General features: G+C 43.3%; 1 non-coding gene across 1 annotated transcript; it reads right to left on the bottom strand.

Annotated features, from left to right (window-relative positions):
- Positions 1 to 7,556: 7,556 nt before the first annotated feature.
- Positions 7,557 to 7,672, bottom strand: LOC124796953. Its single transcript, XR_007016847.1, has one exon. It is a non-coding gene; the product is annotated as a U5 spliceosomal RNA (small nuclear RNA).
- Between the last annotated feature and the right edge of the window lie 12,651 nt (positions 7,673 to 20,323).

Below are 20,323 nucleotides of genomic sequence, written 5' to 3'. Positions count from 1 at the left end.
AGCGTGGCGGTGGAAGAAAAGTGAAGTGAGGCTGAGCGCTTACGCACTAGTGCCTGAGCGTGGCCCGTGAGACGAAATCTTGGCCACCCTGATCTATATCCAATGGAAGTCTAAAGACGACAATTGTCGTGTAAAAGTATAGGAACATGGGTGTAGCCACACACAGGAGGGACTTTTTAGCTGATTTAGACTAAAGCGCCAAAGAAACTCATATAGGCATGCCTATTCAAATACAGAGATATGTCAACAGGCAGAATACGGCCCTGCAGTCGGCAACGCAGACAAGTGTTTGACGCATTTTTCAGATAGGTTATTGCTGCTACAATGGCAACTTACCGAGTTTGAACCTGGTTATAGTCGGCGTACAAGTGATACCACACAGCATCTGCGATGTAGCGATGAAGTGGGGATTTTCCCGTACGACCATTTCGAGAGTCTACCGTGAATATCAGGAATTACGTAAAACATCAAATCTCCGACATCGCTGCGGCCGGAAAAATATTCTGCAAGAACGGGACGAATGACGACTGAAGAGAATCGTTCAACATGACAGAAGGGCAACCCATAGGCAAATCGCTGTAATTTCGGTGCTGGGTCATCAATAAGTGCCGGCCGGCGTGGCTGAGCGGTTCTAGGTGCTTCAGGCGCAGGTTCGAGTACTGCCTCGGACATGGATGTGTGTCATATCCTTAGGTTAGTTAGGTTTAAGTAGTTCTAAGTGCAAGGGGACTGATGTTAAGTCCCATAGTGCTCAGAACCATTTGATCCATCAATAAGTATCAGGTGGCGCACATTCAACGAAACATCATAGATATGAACTTTCGGAGTCCAAGCCCCACTCCTGATGACCGTGCGATACAAAGCTTTTCGCCTCGCCTGGGCCCGTCAACAACAACATTGCTCTGTTTATGACTGGAAACATGTTGTCTGGTCCGGTTAGCCTCGTTTCAAATTGTGTCGAGTCGTTGGACGTGTACGAGTATGGAGACAATCTCATGAATCCATTGACCCTGCATGTCAGCGGGGGATTTTTAAAACTGGTGGAGGCTCTGTAATGATTTGCGGCGTGTGCAGTTGGAGTGATATGGGACCCCTAACACGTCTGGATATGACTCTGACAGGTGACACGTACGTAAGCATCCATCAATGTCCACTCTGGGAGGTAGCGTTGCTCACGTCCGTAGGTTTAACCCTAAAATACCCTACACGTGCCACCTGGGTGGTGCTAATTGAGCAACAGTGATTGCAGGCAGCCAGACTATCCGTAGGATCTCCTGGCAATGACATATCAACTAAATAGCAGAAACAGTTCTTTTCAGAGCTCATTAACAAGAAACATTGGACCAACTATCAGACTCCTTCAACTGAATATCGAATGCATAAGCAGGGCAAAGTGTGACTACCTGTCAACATTTTTGCTGGACAACAATATCGATGTCGTCGCCATTCAAGAAACTCGTGTTTCCAGCGAAGAAATATTCCGAATCCGAGGTCGAATTCCTGGATATACTGCACTTGGTGTAAATTACCACGAGGTGTATGGAACTGCTACGTATGTCCGTAACAACATAAACGAAGCTTCACTGATTTCTGTAAGTGTGGAGGCAGATATACATACATTTGTCTTACAATTCCACGGCATTACTATTACAAATGTTTACAAACCACCCAAAACAAAATGGCCCGATTTTGTCCTACACACAGCAGAACATCCTGCAATTTACATAGGAGACTTCAAAAGTCACCACGAACTTTGGAAGTACTCTCAAAATGATGAAAATGGGAGCATGCTTGCAGAATGGATCGAAGAGAATAATCTTCATCTAGTGTTTGATGCCAAAGATCAAGGCACGTTCAGGTCAGCTGCTTGGGACAAGGATTCAATTCCTGACACACGCTTTGTTAGCTGCAACGAAACTGGCTTTTCCATCAACACCACAAGGAAAGTGATAGATGCCTTTCCTCACAGCCAACACAGACCTGTAATAATAGAAATTGGTTGCACTGTTCCTGTCATACGATCAACTCCGCATGCTCGATGGATTTTCCAGAAACCTGACTGGATGAAATTTTCAACGGAACTGGATAAGACCATTCGATAGATACCTCCATCACGTAATAACTCTCAACGCTTCATTGGTGCAGTAACAGCAACAGCTAAAAAGTGTATTCCAAGAGGATACCGAAACGAATATGTTCCAGGATGGAATGATGAATGTGATTCACTGTACCAACACTTCCAGCAAAGTGGTGACCCAGATATAGCTACGGAACTATTGTCCATCTTGGAAATGTCTCGGAGGCAGAAATGGGCAGAAACAGTTGAAACTATGGACTTTACCCACACGAGCAGGAAAGCATGGAGTCTTCTGAGAAAACTGGGAGGAAGTGCACCAGCATGCAGAAAAAATTCCGAAGTAACACCAGACCAAATTGATTCCCACATCATTACTACCTAAAGAGTACCTCCTGACAAGAAACGTACAAGACATATCAGACGACAGCTTCGTGACCTGAAAAAGAAGGCATCTCCCTCATCTGAGTATGCCCATCTCTTCACAGTTTCAGACATTGACTCTGGACTGAAGGACCTCAAACCTCTTAAGGCATCCATCCAGAATTCCTGATCCATATGGGAGGAAAAGCTAAGAAATGGCTGGCAGAATTCTTCACTGACATCCTGCTGACGGTCAAGTTCCACCGGAGTTTGAAAAGGCGAAGATAATATCTGTTCTGAAACAACCAAGGTAGAAAACTATCGCCCCATTTCCCTACTCAGCTGCTGCTACAAGCTTTTTGAATGGCTAACATATAACAGAATAAGTAGCGCTATCTTAGAGAACGTTCCAGTTGATCAGGAGGGCTTCAGACCAGGGCGTAGCTGCTGCGACCAAGTATTGTCTCTCACATCCTTCATAGAGTCAGGATACCAAATGAAGCAGAAAACATCAGTGGCATTTGTTGCTCTAACTGCCGCCTACGACACTGTGTGGAGGGAAGGCCTTATCTACAAATTTCTCCGCATCATACCCTGCAAAACAATGGCTCAATTGATTAACAGCGTGCTAAGTGATCGGAAGTTCCAGGTAATCACTGGAAGCAACATAAGTAAGGAGAGGAAGCTGAACAACGGATTGCCTCAAGGATCAGTTCTCTCACCCTTACTGTTCAACCTATATCTACTTGATCTACCTGACACTTCGTCCAGAAAATACTGCTACCCCGGTGACCTGGCTCTAACTGTAAAACACCAGGAAATGAAGACAACAGAAGTGTTTCTAGCCAGTGACCTGTCTGCATTAGATAATTACTTCAAAATCTGGAGACTCCAACCCAGTGTGAGTAAAACAGAAGTGTGTTGCTTCCATCTAAATAACCAGTTGGCGAACGTAAAACTGGAAGTAAGTTTCAGAGGCAGAATTCTTCGTCATAATTGGAACCCAAAAATATCTTGGTGTCATCCTGGATCGTACACTATGCTTTAAACAACACCTTCTTAACTTAGCTCAAAAGCTGAGGACTCGAAACAACATCCTGCATAAGCTATGTGGAACTACCTGGGGATCTTCAGCAACCACCCTGCGGTCTTCAGATCTGGGCTTGGTGTACTCAAGCGCTGAGTATTGTGCACCTCTTTGGATGAACAGTCATCACACAAGGCTTGTTGATACCCAGCTGAATACAACAATGAGTATAATATCTCGCGCAATCAGATCTACTCCAGTTTATTGGCTTCCACTGTTAACTGGTATAATGCCTCCTGATCTACGCAGATGTACTGCCCTTATGAGAGAATTCCACAAGATCTCCAGGAATTCTAACCTACCCGTCCATAGCGATCTGCCACTTTTAAATCGCAAGAGACTGAAATCACGCTATCCAACTCTGTGCGATGCTGCTGACATGGTTGCTCAGAATTTCAAACATCTTGAAGAATGGAAAGGTCGGTGGGAAGCAGTGACAGATATTCAGGTGCTAAACTTCCAAGTGGATTCGACTTACCACGCAAGACCTGGTCTACTTTCAACAGAATCCGTACCGGCCATTGGCGGTGCAGGGATGCTCTCTTTAAGTGGAAGAAGCTGCCTGATACAGCTTGTGACTGCGGCAGATTGTTCACCACATTGTCAGTGAATGCAGGATCAAGCCTATCACGGCGCCAAAGAGGACTTCCTGCTAGCAACTCCAGATGCAGTGCACTGGATTGAAGGACTGGATATTCAGTTGCAAAGAGAAACTTAAGTTTCTTGTGTGTAAATATGTACATATGTATAGGTAATTTAATTTCATGATATGTCTGTATTAGCCATACGCTAAATAAATAAATAAAAATAAATGTCCACTCCGCATTACGACGGACTTGCGCAATTCCAGCAGGACAGTGCGACACCCTACACTTCCAGAAGTGCTGCAGAGTGACTCCAGGAACACTCTTCTGAGTTTAAACACTTACGCTGTCCACCAAACTCCCCAGATATGAACATTATTGAGACTATCTGTGATGCCTTGCAACGTGCTGTTCAGAAGAGATCTCGACTACCTGGTACTCTAACGGATTTATGTACAACCCTATCGGATTCATGGTGTCAATTCCCGCTAGCACTACTTCAGACATTAGTCGAGTCCATGCCATTTCGTGTTGCGGCACTTTTGCGTGGTCGCGGGGCCCCTACACGATATGAGGCAGGTGTACCAGTTTTTTTTAGCTCTTCAGTATATAAACAACTTCCCAATTTCCAATCCAATTCGTTTGGCTACTAATTTGTTCAAAAACTTTTAAACTTTGATTTAAGATGAAAAAAAAAAACAATTTGTTGAAGTGGATTAACAGACAACTGACCTTAAGTAAATCGTAATTCATTTTCCTTAATAACATGATAATTTGATTAATAATAGACGCTACCCCCGAAAACCCATGAACCCTGTCGAGTTGCCGTGGCTTGCATGCGTTGACGATTCACATGGCGCAATACCTGGAATCATAGGTACAACCACGGCAAATAGTTGTCTGAGGGAAGATTCCGAGGGGCGGCACCCTTTTCAGTACATGTTAGGGCAACAATCTGTATTAAGGATTGACGTGGTCCTGTAATATTAGCCAATGTGCCCTCGTTATACTGGTATTGCGAAAGGCTGAGAGGAAGGGGAAACTAAAGCCTTTATTTTGCTCTAGAGGATACGGCTCTGCTGTATGATTAATTAATGCTGTTTGTATCCTCTTGCGTAAAATATTACAGAGGTAGTACAGTTCCCATTTTAATACCCTTGAGAGGGACTGCTCATGTGGCGGTCATCATCAGGAACCACAAAACTGGGAAACTGCGGGTCAGAGATTGGAATGTTTCATGGCTCACTACGATTATGGATAAGAGAATTAAAAAAGGGAAGTCTATTGGTTGAGTTAGATGTATTTCAAATTAGTGAAGTTCAGTGGCACTATGAACAAGAGTTCAGGTCAAGTGAGTACCGTTTTATAAAAGAAATCTAATGCAGGAATAAGTCCAATAATGAATAACATAATACGAATGTGCTTAAGTTAGTACGAACATCAGAGACGATTCGTCATTGTACCCAAGGTGGACACGAAGCTAACATCCACCACATTATTATAAGTTTGTATGCCAATCACTTCAGCAGAGGATGAAGTGACTGAAAGAGTATTTGGTAAGATAAAAAAGTTCTTCAGTAATTCAGTTTTTCAGGAGTAATGGGGACGCTTGCAGCATTCCACGAATAGAAGAACTGAAGGCATGGATATGGGAAACGATCACCAGACAGAGTGCCAGGCCCAGCGGACTGAAGATTGAACCTCCAGGACCACTCGAGGAGCAGTCTCAGGTCCCGCCTGATGGAGGTTACGTTACCGAAATATCGTGCAACTACGACGCTGATATCCGGAAGAACGCACGACAACACAGGATGTAACTAAAGATGGGTTGATGACACAGATGACTCTAGTTTGAGACTCGATTGTAAAATGTTCATGTTAGTAGGTGGTAGGTGGCAGATCACCTATCACTTTAAGAATCCATTTTAGAAGAAGCTTAACCACACAGAAACTTAGAAACTTAACCACATAGCAACTAAATTTGGACTGATAACAGCCATAAGCAGGACAATCACTTGTACGTTTTCTGCAGTGCCATGCTTGTACCAAATCTGCGTGACCAGATCGCATCAAACCGTAGCTAATACTCTCTTTTTCGAGTGTTGGAATCATCTTTGTCTCGAGACGTCTGCCGGGTGAGAAATCTGCTGTTTTTGAAGTCGGTTTCTTGCTCAACATAGGTCGCATGAAGTCGCTTGGATTGTTATCTTCTATTGGCGGTACGATGTTACCAGGAAGGTGAGATTCGCATGCGCAATTGCTGTAAATAAGCAATGTGACTGTTGCCCCTCTACTTTTCCCCCTCCCCACCGCGCCGTAATAATTGCCCGGAAGAGAATTGGAGACAACCACGACCATCACCAGTTCTCCAAGAGTTACGATTTTTGTTGTAGGTATTTGAAGATGCTTCGTCTCCACTGCTCTTATTAACTCAGACTATAATCTCCGTTCTGTTAAAATTGTTACTACACATGTAAATTTCTTTCGCTGTTACAGAATCCCATAAGTCGATGCGTGGGAGAGGAACTCCATTTTCTCAAAGTTGACCTTGTGCCCTTCCGTATCGCTATGTTCCGCTGTACCTGTTTTTTCAAGACACCTGTATATGATGTTCCTTCTACATCCAGTGCAGCTCTTGTCTGCTCTATGGAGTCTGGGCCACATTCACAAGCCACGCTTTAGACATCAGGAACTCTAACCCCAGACTGACTTCCACTGGATGAAGAATATAATGATAACCTTCGGAAAGGTCCAGTTATAGCTCCGAATTGGAGAATTAACACCTATCAAAAACAGATATAAAATACCAACCTGACACAATTCCATAAACGTACGCGTTAGTATACAAGACTTCTTCAATTATTTCGGAGACTAAATAACCCCGAAATCCAATCAAGACCTTGCATGAAGAGTAGACGGACCAAACTGGAGAATGCCTACCAACTTTGTAGTAATATTTGTAAGTTTAAATCCCTTTTCCCCCTCCCCCCCCCCCTTTCAACTTAAAACCACGACACTGTAGTACCGTAGAGAGATCTTCAGTAATGTGTACTTCATAATAACAGAACTGGGCCAGAACCAGAAAGGATAACTGCAATGAAGCACGTAAAGATAGTGAAAAAATTTACGGGTTGTATCAAATAAGACGGAGAGCACGTAATCTGACACAAAACGGAATCTCTCCACACGTAGACGGTTTTACAATAACTCTGAGGACGAGGAAGCTAATCTTCTATATTCCGAAAGAACAGACACCAATTTGACCCAGGAGCCACTACGAATTAATATATAAAAGAATTACAGACAATACCTGCGATATGGCATTGAATTTAATTAACGGGGAAAGCTGAAAATTTTTGTCTGACTGCGATTCGAACCCAGGTCTCCTGCTCATTAGGCAGATGCTCTGACCACTTTTCTCTCTCTCTCTCGCTATCTTTTATTAAGGCTCCACAAGAACAGATTACTATGACAAATTCATTATAGACCCATTTAGTGTCCCACTCCATGTAAATCTTAAGTAAAAGGCGGAAGATTGATTCGTTTGAAGGGAAATAAGAGTGACCACTAAGCCATCTCTCCCCGTCGGACCCAGAGTCTTATCCACACATTACAAATGTAGTGCCCCTTGCCCATTATTCTCATTAAACAAGGCATTTCGTCGATTCCAGTACGGGTTCGAGCCTGGTGTGCATCCCACTGAAGAGATAATTAGCTGTTCTCGCCTGAATTATATATTTATGATGGCTGTACATTCAGCCATGTCCTAAAGACCAGACATCATTCTGATCCAGCAGCCACTATGAGCTAAGACGTGGGAAAGACAGGGACAGGAAAAGAAATGTGTCAAATTCCGGTCTTAATGAAAAGTGTTTTACTCTAGTTTAGGGGAATCTGACGTAGTACAACATACTAAATAAAGTCCAACCTAAGCCACGGCATTTACAGGAAATATTCTTAGTGTGGCGTACAGACCCGCTAAAAACGGAGGTTAAACGGAATTCAACAGTGATTCGACATATCGAAGACGCAAATGTACATCCCAGTAACATTAAGTTGTGAGTGGTTACATACCGTACGCCGCTATTGAAAAACTATTTTAAACAATGCAACTTTTGATTCGGATGTTAATTGGGTATAATTAATTGACAGTCTGAAATACTATGTAACACTGCGTTATAACTGATAGCAGTTTATTTCAAAATTTCCTTGGAGAGAGCAAACAATCAGTCTGTACGAGCCACTCGCTTGAAACCTTCGGTGATCAACTATGTTAAAATATTGACCAAACCAAAATATTTTCTGCAAACGGAGTTCACAGTTTCATTGAATTTAATGGGCGACACACTGGAACCACCAGTATCCCTAGTTATATTTACTAGCAGACCATGAATTTCGCCGAAGCGATCATCTTTGGACTGCAGTTTAGCAGTAGATCAAATTGAGGCCAGTTTCCTTTACATCAAATAAATAATTGTTTTTAGTTTACATATTTGTGCATCAACTATCTCATATATCACTGCCTGACAGAGAAAGGTAAGCACCCGCAGATACGGTCGGATGTTAGACTAAGTTAGTACAAATACACACCATCGCCGGGCGTGTAAATGATTGAAGTTGCAGTTCTCAGTGACAGGTAGCACAACTACCAAAGAGAAATCGTTTATTTATTTTGTGATTACGCCTGGTAGGATAAGTGGTCAAGAAGTAGATGAAGTTAAGGAATTCTACTACCTAGAAAAATGACAAATGACGGACGGATTAAGGAGGACTTGAAAAGCAGAGTAGCACTGGCAAAAAGGGTATTCCTCATCAAGAGAAGGCTACTCGTACCAAACATAGGCCTTAACTTGCGGAAGAAATTTCTAAGAATGTACGTTTGAAACCTGAACTGTGGGAAAACGGGAACAGAAGAGATTCGAAGCATTTGAGATGTGGGTACTACAGTGAAATGTTGAAAATTAGGTGGACTGATAAGGTGACGAATGAGGAGGTTGCGCGCAGAATCGGAGAGGAAAGGAATAGGTGGAAAATACTGACAAGGAGAAGAGACAGGATTATAAGACATCTGTTAAGACATCAGGGAATGACTTCTGTTGTACTAGACACAGAAGTAGAAGGCAAAAACTGTAGAGGAAGATAAAGATTGGAATATATCCAGCAAACAATTGAGGACGTAAGTTGCAAATGCTACTCTGGGATGAAGAGGCTGGCACAGGAGAGGAATTTATGGGGGGCGGTATCAAACCAGTCGGAAGACTGATGGCTTTAAAAAAAAGAGTATATAAGGGTCGTAAACAGCATTAGGTTGTGAGCGGCGACTACGACCGATAGGGACAGAATGGGTACTTGTTTGTGATGGTTCTATCAACACCTGAGATTTAAAGTAGCTTCATTAGTCTCCATTTGGCTGGCTCATCTAATGGTGCAATATATAGACTAGTGGGGCTTCGGATCTGGCAGTTAAGGTTCCGGTCGAAAACGTCTGGCCATCACATGAAATGATCACCATATTCTGCCCCAAGTACGTCGTAATGCCTTCACATCTGCAACCAATGGACTCCCTGCAATGTTCTGTGTTATCCCGCAACATTGGTTGGAATCTAGCAGTAGGCAGTCAAGGTAGTTATCATCCGATTTGTAGGTTGCCTTTAACTCCAAAACAGAAACTGCTGCTCTTGGAACGGTGCCGTCACAGGGAAACATGGACTGCTGATGAACAGCTTTGGGTTCATCGATGAATCACGCTTCTGCACTAGCCCATATGGCGACCTTCAGCGAGAAAGACGGAGAGCTGTGGGTATTTCCCGTTCTTCCAATGTTTGCAAGAGACATAGCGGTGTTACTCCGTATGTCGTGGTGTGGATAGCAGTTGGATATCACTTCAGGTCATTGCCGGCAGTGACTGAGGGACGTCTGACGAAACAATGGCACGTGAAGGACATCGTACATCCTCCTTTGTTACGTCATGTGCGACCGTATCGTGGAGCCTTTTTCAACAGGACAGTGCTTGTCTTCACATTGCAGGTGTCTCCACGTCTGTCTGATGTTGAGGCATTCCCGTGGCCACCAAGATCCCCATATTAGTCCCTGATAGCCCATGTGTTACACCATCTCGGATATCATCTACGTCCCACTGCCAGTATCCAGCACGTCAAGTAAAAGTTATAGCAGCTGTGTGGCAGCTAGCTTCACGAGAGGATACAACTACCTCATGACATACATCGCAACCGATTCAGTGTCCGCTGCCGTACCAGACGGGTTGCAACGTCCTGCTAATAAGTGGGCTCGAAGTGACAAATTATTTGTAAAGTTAACTCCAACTTATAATCATTAAACAACATCACATAGCCCCTCAAGCCTTGAAGTGTTTTTACTATTCGTTCTCCTCCCCTTCTGGATGTGTCACTTCTTTTGTCAGGAGATATACGTATATATGACACATACTATAACTGGAACCAGTTTTGTAATTGGCGTCAGGGAACCTTCCTTCACCTTGGTGTAGCGCTAATCCAAGAGTTGAAGGTGATCACTTGACGGACACTGGTTGTCTGTGAGTAACTATACGAAATAACTTTCTAAATCTTGTAGACAGTTTTTGTATAGGGTGCTCTCTATAAAGGAAAAAAGTATTTACTGAATGAAAAAAACTACAAATAATAATTACTCTATAAATGATAAATGTTAGTCGTCTGTTTCGGTCGGTTTCCTTTTGTAATGACTGTCTCCCCAATGTATGATTTTCCGCACTGACAGGGAATTTGATAAAAGCCTGGTTGTAGAAGGCCTAGGTCATCTTTCACTGAACCCAGTAGGGTCAAGGTTTTTGCAGGGGGTCGAAATACACATTTCACATTGTGTTTCCCCAGGATTCTGCCGATTTTTCTTGAGGTGTTTCCGACAAACGGAACGCACGCCAACGACTTGTGTTCTTCTGTTTCTTCTTCTTGTTCTCTTCACGCAGCCTGTCTGAGTGCGTGTCTTATTTGCAACTGGTTGTACCCGCGCCGGTCGCACCAAAGACACCAGGAGAGGAACGGTGGAAGGGGTAACGGCTAGTATATATAGGGCGCCGAGAGGAACAGCCCAGCATTCGTCAGGAACCACCTGAAGATGGCAGCGGTACGTCTGCCGAAATATTGTGGAGAAATTACGACGCTACCCGGTCGGATACCAGACAACTGTTCAAATTGGAAATATGCCGGGAAAACTACAGACCGCATATCAAGGACCTCTACGGGGAGGAAATGCTTCAACTGATGAAGATGCTGGACAAGCTGAGGAACAAGGAAGAGCGACTGCTGCGCTCACTTGCGTTCCTGCTTAGATGCCGAGACGGTACTGTCGTGCCGCCTTTCGCCAAGGTAACTCACCACATAAGGACTGCAGCGGCCAGGCGCATCATGAGACGAGCTAGCTTAGCGCTGGTAACAGAGCATTATACTCGCCGCTGCCTGGATGACACTTCGAAGAATTTGCTGGATGTCCATCTCAGGATGTCTTCAGTTCTATCTCCCATATCATGGGAATGGGCTGACACTACCACCTGGACACAAGCAGACGGCGCACGAAGAAAAGCTACGAGTAAACAGACATCGAAGTTTGAACGCCTTGTAGCACGACAGAAGACTACGCAAGAACCACCTAAGCATACTGTCATCAACCTTACAGGAAGAACGATCAGTGACGCAGCAATGTCGTTGCTTGTGAAAGGACTCAACTTCGCCTCAACCCCGACATCTCTACGGATTGTGGACATTATAAGCAGTGTGGAGCAGGCCAGGTACACTCTGCCAGCCAATGAAGCAGAAGAAATACGTCGTGAAACGTGCCCTGCGCTCACCAGGGCCGCACCACTGGAACAGAACATCTCGAAGGAGGAGAGAGCGGCCATCCGCGAGTTACGCAGCGATCCTGAGTTGGTGGTCTTGCCTGCTCATAAAGGCAATGCTACAGTACTGCTCCTGCACTCAGAATATAAGAGAAAAATGTAGGAACTTCTCGATGACGCAGCGTACAGAAGGATAGAAGGAGACCCGTCAAGTCGCCTTCAAAGAAGAACCGTTGAAGTTCTTCGCAGTACCTTTGATGGAAAAACTGTCAAGAAACTTCGACCACGAGCGGCTGCACCGCCACGACTGTATGGGCTACCAAAGGTCCACAAGGATGGGACACCTATGTGTCCAATAGTCAGCAACATAGGAGCAGCAACCTATGAACTGGCCCAACACCTGACGGGTCTCCTTAGCCCATTTGTGGGAAAATGCAAACACCACATCCGCAATTCCATCCACTTTGTGCAACGTATACAAGAACTTCGGCTCCAGGATAGCAACTTGTTCGTGAGCTTCGACGTAATGTCCCTCTTCACTAAAGTACCACTGAAAGGCTCCGTCGATCTGATAAGCAAGAAATTCGACAACAACCTAACAAGGCTCTTCGAGTTCGTGCTCACCTCAACATACTTCCTGTTCGACGGAAATTATTATGAAGAGACAGATGGCGTCGCCATGGGATGCCCGCTTTCACCCGTTGTAGCCAACTTTTCTATGGAGAATTTCGAGGATAAGGCACTAGAACAAGCCAAACAAAAACCAGCTTGTTTCTTCCGCAACGTGAATGACACGTTCGTTGCTTGGCCACATGGACGAGACAGCTTAAATGAATTTTTCGAACACCTCAACTCGCTGCACCCCAACATACAGTTCCCAATGGAGTTGGAGCAGGATGGTGCCCAACCGTTTCTTGACGTCTTGGTGAAACGGAAACCTGACGGAAAGCTGGGACACTGTGTATACAGAAAACCCACATACACCGATTTGTACCTAAATGCCTTCAGTTGCCAACACAGCTCCCAGCGTGAAGGCGTTTTGCGCACACTTGTTCACAGGGTATGATCGATCCGCGATCAGGAACGCCTTCCAGCAGAACTGCAGCACCTAGAAACAACATTTCGGAAAATTGGGTACAACCAGAAGCAAATAAGACACGCACTCAGACAGACTGCGCCAAGAGAACAAGAAGAAGAAACGGAAGAACACAAGTCGTTGGCGTGCATTCCGTTTATCGGAAACACCTCAATAAAAATCGGCAGAATCCTGGGGAAACACAATGTGAAATGTGTATTCCGACCCCCTGCAAAAACCTTGACTCTACTGGGTTCAGTGAAAGAAAGGCCTTCGAAAACCGGGCGATTATCAGATTCCCTGTCAGTGCGGAACATCATACATTGGGGAGACAGTCCGCACTGTAGACGAGAGGTGCAGCGAACACAAGCGCCATACTGAATTACACCAGGCCACTAAATCAGCCGTGGCTGATCATTGTATAAAGACTGGCCATACTATGGAATATGAAAAAAACAAAAATACTCTGTCAATCCTCCTACTTCTAAGACTGCGTTACTAAAGAGGCCATCGGAATCCGACTACAGGACGATTTAAATAATAGACACAGAAGCCTTCAACTTAGGCTTAGAACCCTGCGCTCAGCCTGGAGAGAGAGAAGCGGTCCCAGCGATCGAGGACTGCCCCCGACGGCGGCAGCAGGGAGACTGCAGACCCAGGTTCAGACCCAGGCGCCGCTTCCCCCACCACCTCCTGTAGCCGCCGCTCCGGCCGCACCAATGACACCAGGAGAGGAACGGGGGAGGGGGTAACGGTTAGTATATATAGGGCGCTGAGAGGAACAGCACAGCATTCGTCAGGAACCACCAGAAGATGACAGCGTGTACGTCTGCCGAAATATTGTGGAGAAATTACGACGCTATCCGGTCGCATACTCGAGAACTGTTCAAATTGGAAATACGCCGGGTAAACTTCAGATCGAATATATCGTAATGTTTTTGAAGCTACAGAATTAACAGAGCTGACGCTTAACATTGCACCGACGTAACTGCAAATACATCTCACATTACAAGTGGAGACTGAGAAATCATGGCCGCCTCGAGTGCTTCAGTCTTAATGCTCTTAAGACTTGCACGTTAACTGGAAGATAGAGTCTATTACTCTATTTCTTCCTGTTAATTCTGCAAACGACGTTACGAGCAACTTTAGGGAGACACATACGCGGATGGAAGCTTTTTGTGTTAGCCGAGTGTACTGCGAATGCTCTGCCCAAAGTATTTGTTGTTTTGACACCTGTGTGTCATACGTTATTCGTTGTCTTAGTTCGAGGAAAGGTACGGCACAAATCAAAGCAGATTATAAAAATCAATTTCCCATGTTAGTTAAATTTAACTGTGTCGAAAACTGTGGTAAACTTGTAACACTATGGCAATATGATAAATAATTTTCTTCTTATTAGTTGTATTTGATATGAAGTTTAATCTCTGTAATATATGATATGTTATGTGCTGTGATATGTTTTGTCTTTCTTACACAATCTCTTTGGTGGTATTTCGTGATGAATAGTTTTGTTTAAATAATTTTATGTTGACCTGTCGATGTGAGTAAATGATATGTTTTCTTTAAAATGTTTGTTTGCTACTCTGTAACTGCTGATCCTCACTCAGGTTTCTTAGTTCTTTGTGTATGAAAAGATGTTGTGGTTGCCCTCTGGGACGGGAATTATGTAGCGCGCGCAAAATGTGGTTGGTGCAGGTGAAAAGGGGGACACGGTAGACAGTCGGGACTAGCTACCGAACCGCTGGCAGCTAATGATCAAATAGCGCATGGTGCGGGTGCCGAAAGAGGCTTTATGTGCAGGTTAACACTACGCCAAAGCCTCGGGTGGATGGATGGATTAATTATTATGCTCTGTTACTGGAAATTGTCATAAAAATCGGAGGGACGTCGCTACCAAGAATATGACAGAACATACCACTTCCAACAGTAAACTCATCTACCATAGTGTACTCGCCACCACATTGCGCAGTCACTATGATGAAGTGGAGGATTTATAGAAGTGTAGAGTGAAGGATCAGCACTTTTAATGTTTGTAAAACACGAAGTAACTCGAAACAAAATTTATAAACTTACGCGCGAAGGCAGTAAGAGATTTATAATCTGCCACACAACTGATATCGATTTAAAATCTTATGAAAGTATGTACATTCAACAACAATTAGCTTCGCTTCGCCTTAAACGTATACGGTATAAATCAGTAACAGTCACCAGCTAGGTTACGTTGCTACAAGGTTCCTGCTGTTCTGTGAGGAATTTAAGTTTCAATTTTTAAGTATGTCAACATATTCTGCATAAACGAATGGCACATGTAAGATATTTATGTTAAACAGCAAATATTGCTATATATAATTCCGTATGATTTAATTGTGGAGAACGCTGCAAGACACATAAAAGTTGTGAAAAAAATGAATAACCAGTTTTGTTACAACCATTTACAGCTTCAGGTTATTATGGCTTTATACATTAATACCTCTTAAAATAGCGTTAAAGCTTACAAATGTTTGAACTATTTACATTTTAAACGACTGACTATGATGTTGGAAATGTTTGCTGGATACTTACACATCATAATTCTGCGTAAATCTACACATAAAAAGAGAAATGTATCACATGAACAAAATTCTGCCTTCCTGTAATTTAAACTACTGATCTTACTAAAGAGAAACATGTCTACACGAAGTTTCTGACATGATAAACTTCCCTTGCTGCAGTTAATCAAATTATTTCCAATGATGTTAATGATTAACATATCAGAAACAAGAGAACATAAATGAAGAATTATGATGTAACTAAATTTGCATTGTATCATGTACTCAACTATAAATGCGTATCACTTTGAATATGTTATTGGGTATTTTATTAACGATATGTCCCAATTGGCCTTTCACATATCATTATAAATCTGCGTGCTGAATCCAGATCACATTAAATCACCATAATAAGATTTAAGGTGTTTTATTACATCTTTCCTAGAGGAAACCTGGAAAATTCTGTAGGGATTCCACAGCTAATTTATACATGCTCTTTGAAAGGAAATGAAATAGTTTAATTTTTGTTGTTATCAAAGTACTTCAAAATAAAAGCCATAGTTCTATAAATCTTCTACAAAATATTTACTTACTAACTTTAAGTTCAGTATACTGGGTGATTTTTTCCAGCGTGTACAAACTCTACGGACTGATCGGTTAGAGGATACGAAACAAAAAGATCTAATGAACGTATGTCTAGAAATGCATGGTTTCCGCGCTAGACACCGTTTATTCAATCAGTATTGTTAGAGAGACTGCGATCTAATATACGCTACATAGTGCAGCCACCGTTACATTATGTGCTGAAAAAGTTTTCCATGTGCCTCAACCCAAGCGTTTGTGCGTCATAGCATATTCCGTCTCACACGTTCCTTGCATTCGAGCAAGAACATGAATACGCTGCTCCAATGCCTCCACATCTGGAATGCGCTCTGCATACACGAAACTATTGAGATGGTCTCATAACCAGAAATCGCGAAGTTCAGGTACGGTGAACGAGCAGACCATACAACTACACCCCTCGTCTGATCCATCGATCAGGGGAGACACGATTGAGTTGGGTCCGGACGATAACAGCCAAGCGTGCTGGATCACCATCATGTAACAGCCACCCAATCCTTCGAATCATCAATTGCACTTCTTCCAGCAGGGGAGGCAACGTCACCCGCAAGAAATGGCGACAGTTCCGACCTATTAGGCGACATGGAACGAAGATGGCCCCAAAATATGGTGGTCAATTATCCGGGCCCACGCATTCCCGCTTCACCGAGGTTGATGCTTTACTGTCACCATTTCATGGGAATTCTGCATGCTATCCATAAATGACTGTTATGAAAGATGAAGATATCATCTGTGAATAGGATGGATGACACAAATCTCGGAATCGTTGTTGCCTGCTGAAGAAATCAGTGACGAAGCTAGTGCTGCTGTAGAAAGTCTGTCGCTGGTAAGCCCTGCAAACGCTGTAAGTGATGAGTATTGTAGCAGTTGTCATGAAGAATGTTCCGCATGGTCATCTGGCTTACCCTTTACTGGCGGGCCAAATGCTGGTACTGACACGTCCGTTGCCTTCCACAGTGTTAATCACATTAATCCCGGCTTGGTGTCCGAACATTTCGGGTATGTCCTTCATGATTTCCTGCTTTCTGAAACGACTATGTCTCAGACAAACGGCGAGACACTGTTGTAAACATAGAATGCTGTAGTTGTTGTCGGCGGGGATAGGTATCCTTGCTGCCCGCCGCCCGTTGCCATTTGCCTTTCCGTAACCATGTTGGCATGCTTTCGATTCAGATATGGAACCACTGTGTAGAGCACTGTATCACATCCACTACAAGGTGAGTCAGCAAGAGAAGTGAATCGGACACTATGACGGGAGAGGGCACTAGAGTATGACGCTTGAGGAACAGTACCTCTAGGCGGGAACCGTGCATACTGTAAATGTGCCTGCATGGTACAGCGCGTATTAGACAGCAGCTTCTGTAACAAATAATGATTGAATAAATGGTTTCTAGAATGGAAACCATGCATTTCCGGATATAAGTTCATTACACCTTTTTCTTCCGTTTCCTTCCATCAATCCCTAGACTGTGTACACGGTGGAAAAAAAAGAACACCCTGTATAGAATAACGCTGCAGATATCTCCAAGAACTGTATGGAAAATGGGAATGGGTAATTATCACACACACTGGCATTGTCTTGTAAAATTAAAACTAACTTATATTATTGCTATGTGATGTCCAACTTACAGCATTCAGCACGCAACGGATAAAGTAGTCATAATTACATACAGAAATAATTCGTGGCAAATACAAATCATGCCATGGACAAAACACCACTCCCGCACACTGAGCTCACATGCTTTACACAAATAGGGTGTAAAGACCATACGTTTTAACATGTAGTGCTGGGCACAGCTGCTGATATCCCATTTCATGCCACAACGTATGATTACCTTTCCTTTTCTGTTTTCAGGTTGACAGATTTTTTAATTCTGGTTCATAAATTATTACATAACGTAATCAAGATAGGTAATACTTTTCGCAGTGTTCTGCTTATTTGATGGGAGCTCCGTTCCTTTGAGTTGTTCGATGCAGTTCCGCGAACCCAACTCGTGTATTTTTTGTCAAATCTCTGGCAGTCTGCGAGAACGACGCTCTGGCGTTATAGTATTTGTGAACAGAGCGGAAAGCTTTGTCATTCTGTAAAACTCAGGAAAAGTGTTAGATGTATCCTGGAAAAGCACGACATTGCTCACAAATCCCAAAGATGGAGGAAGGCCTATAGCGGCTTAGGGCAGTGGATAGAGGGCAACGACGGGGGGTGGGCTGGTGGTGTGCAGACGAACAGCAGTGGAAACACTGGACACGGCCGTGTGGGTACGTAATCCGATTACTGGTACGCGCCTCTGTTCGCTCTTTATCGCTTCGAATAGGCAGGACGCTACACGGACGTAACGCTGCGTTCCACTAGGAATTCTGTTTCCGTGTCTGCTCTAAGCTGAAAAAAACTGTTGAAGCTTTTACACTTAATAGCTTTTAACTTAATGTTTTACATAGAAATACATAGCTGTACAAAAGTCGTACTGTTTAGTGACAACAGTTACTTCCACGTTTGTTTTCAAAGTAATCACGGCAGACATTAACACGAAAAAGCATTGTTGAAATGAAATGCTAAATACGAGTAGTTTGGCAAACTCTCTTTTGTATCCGCCTGGATAGTGAAAAATACTTCCACGTTTCGGCCGGTATAATACACTTAATGTTCATTGCAAAAAGGGATTATTCAAAAACATTATCGTGTATCGAAACATATCCCTTTTTCTGAAAATACGAGAGCTTGTCGCCAGCAATACATGTCGGCAATGTTTGTATGTTAATACTTTGCACTTTTTCAGCGTCCGTTATCTTAAACCTAGCTGCATCCGTCACATCTTGCAAGGATGAAATCTTCACCACGGATGCTCTGGAGGAGCAATGAAAACTTGTATTTACAATTAGAAACAGGAAAGTGTAAGAACAGTCCAGTTACTTCCAATCAGCGTAAACACGCGAAGTAGGACGATTTGACTTATACGATCTCTATTGACATAAAATATTCCACACAACAAAGAAAAACTATCACGAAGTAAAAATCACAAATTGAAGAAAATACCTAGAAAAAGTAAAAGAAACACTCTGTTCTCTTGTTAATGGGAGTTATGGTACTTTGGGTTTAGTATGATATGTAATGAAGATAAGATTTTATTGATTCCTCATAAATTACTGCATAGAAACAGAAGAAAGGGACCTATAATTACTGAGAAAATATTGATTTCCAGGAACTGCTTTACTATAACTTTACTGCGTGCCCCCTGCCTTTGAGCGTAGCAAAGTACTTCATCACGTCTCTGGAGTCAGTTTCAGCAGCTTGGTCGTATTCTGTGAACACCTTGCTTTCACTCACCCTTGACAGTAAGTGTTTTTACATCAAATTTAATTTTACGTTTCTGTGTTCACAAGATGCGACAGTCACTGGCATTGTGACAGATATACACAAAGCTATTTCTATGTTTATAAAAGCATACATTAACCCATATTTTGAAAACAAAATCCTTTACAACGTCCAGAATGGGAATCATTGCAAACGCTCTTCATCAACTCTGTCACATGGCCTTTGAACGCCGCTACATCATTAACTAGCTCCTGTGCATCAATACGTCTACTGTACGTGGCAGCAATACAGGTGCCTGCACATGTTTAGGAGTTACATACGACCTTTCATTTAGGCCGTTTCCTAACACGAGATTAAAGTCAGACAAAAGATTTCTATTCCATTCTCCTAAACTGAAGCACACCAGCTAAGTCGCCTAGTTCTAAATCGTCAGATACCAACATAAATCTTAAGTCTTCGGTCAAACAGCATATTTATGCCAACATCCACTCGACAAGCGTTGAGCCCTACAATACCGTACCTAAAAATCGGCAAGAGCTCCACCATTGAACATGAGTGGGATATGTATGCGGCAGCTCTGCGAACCATGTACATGTTGCCATGTAAACCACTTTAGGGATAGGTACCTGTTCGATAGTAGTCGTTCCCATAGGATATTACGTGGATGAAATGACACTGCGGAAACGGCACTGTGACAACAGCGTGCGTTACAGTCGAGGACCGAGGAAGAGGTTTCTTCTTCGACGTAAAACATAGGAAAACGAGAGGTAGAAGAACTAATGTACCTTCCCAGGTTGGTTCTTAAAGGTGAGTCTTTTTTCTGTCAGTTTTTGTGTCCTCTCTGAGC

The sequence above is a fragment of the Schistocerca piceifrons genome, chromosome 4 (genome assembly GCF_021461385.2).
Source record: "Schistocerca piceifrons isolate TAMUIC-IGC-003096 chromosome 4, iqSchPice1.1, whole genome shotgun sequence".
NCBI classification, from domain to species: Eukaryota; Metazoa; Arthropoda; class Insecta; order Orthoptera; family Acrididae; genus Schistocerca; species Schistocerca piceifrons.
The sequence above is the reverse complement of the archived record's forward strand: the minus strand, read 5'-3'. Positions and strand labels throughout refer to the sequence as shown.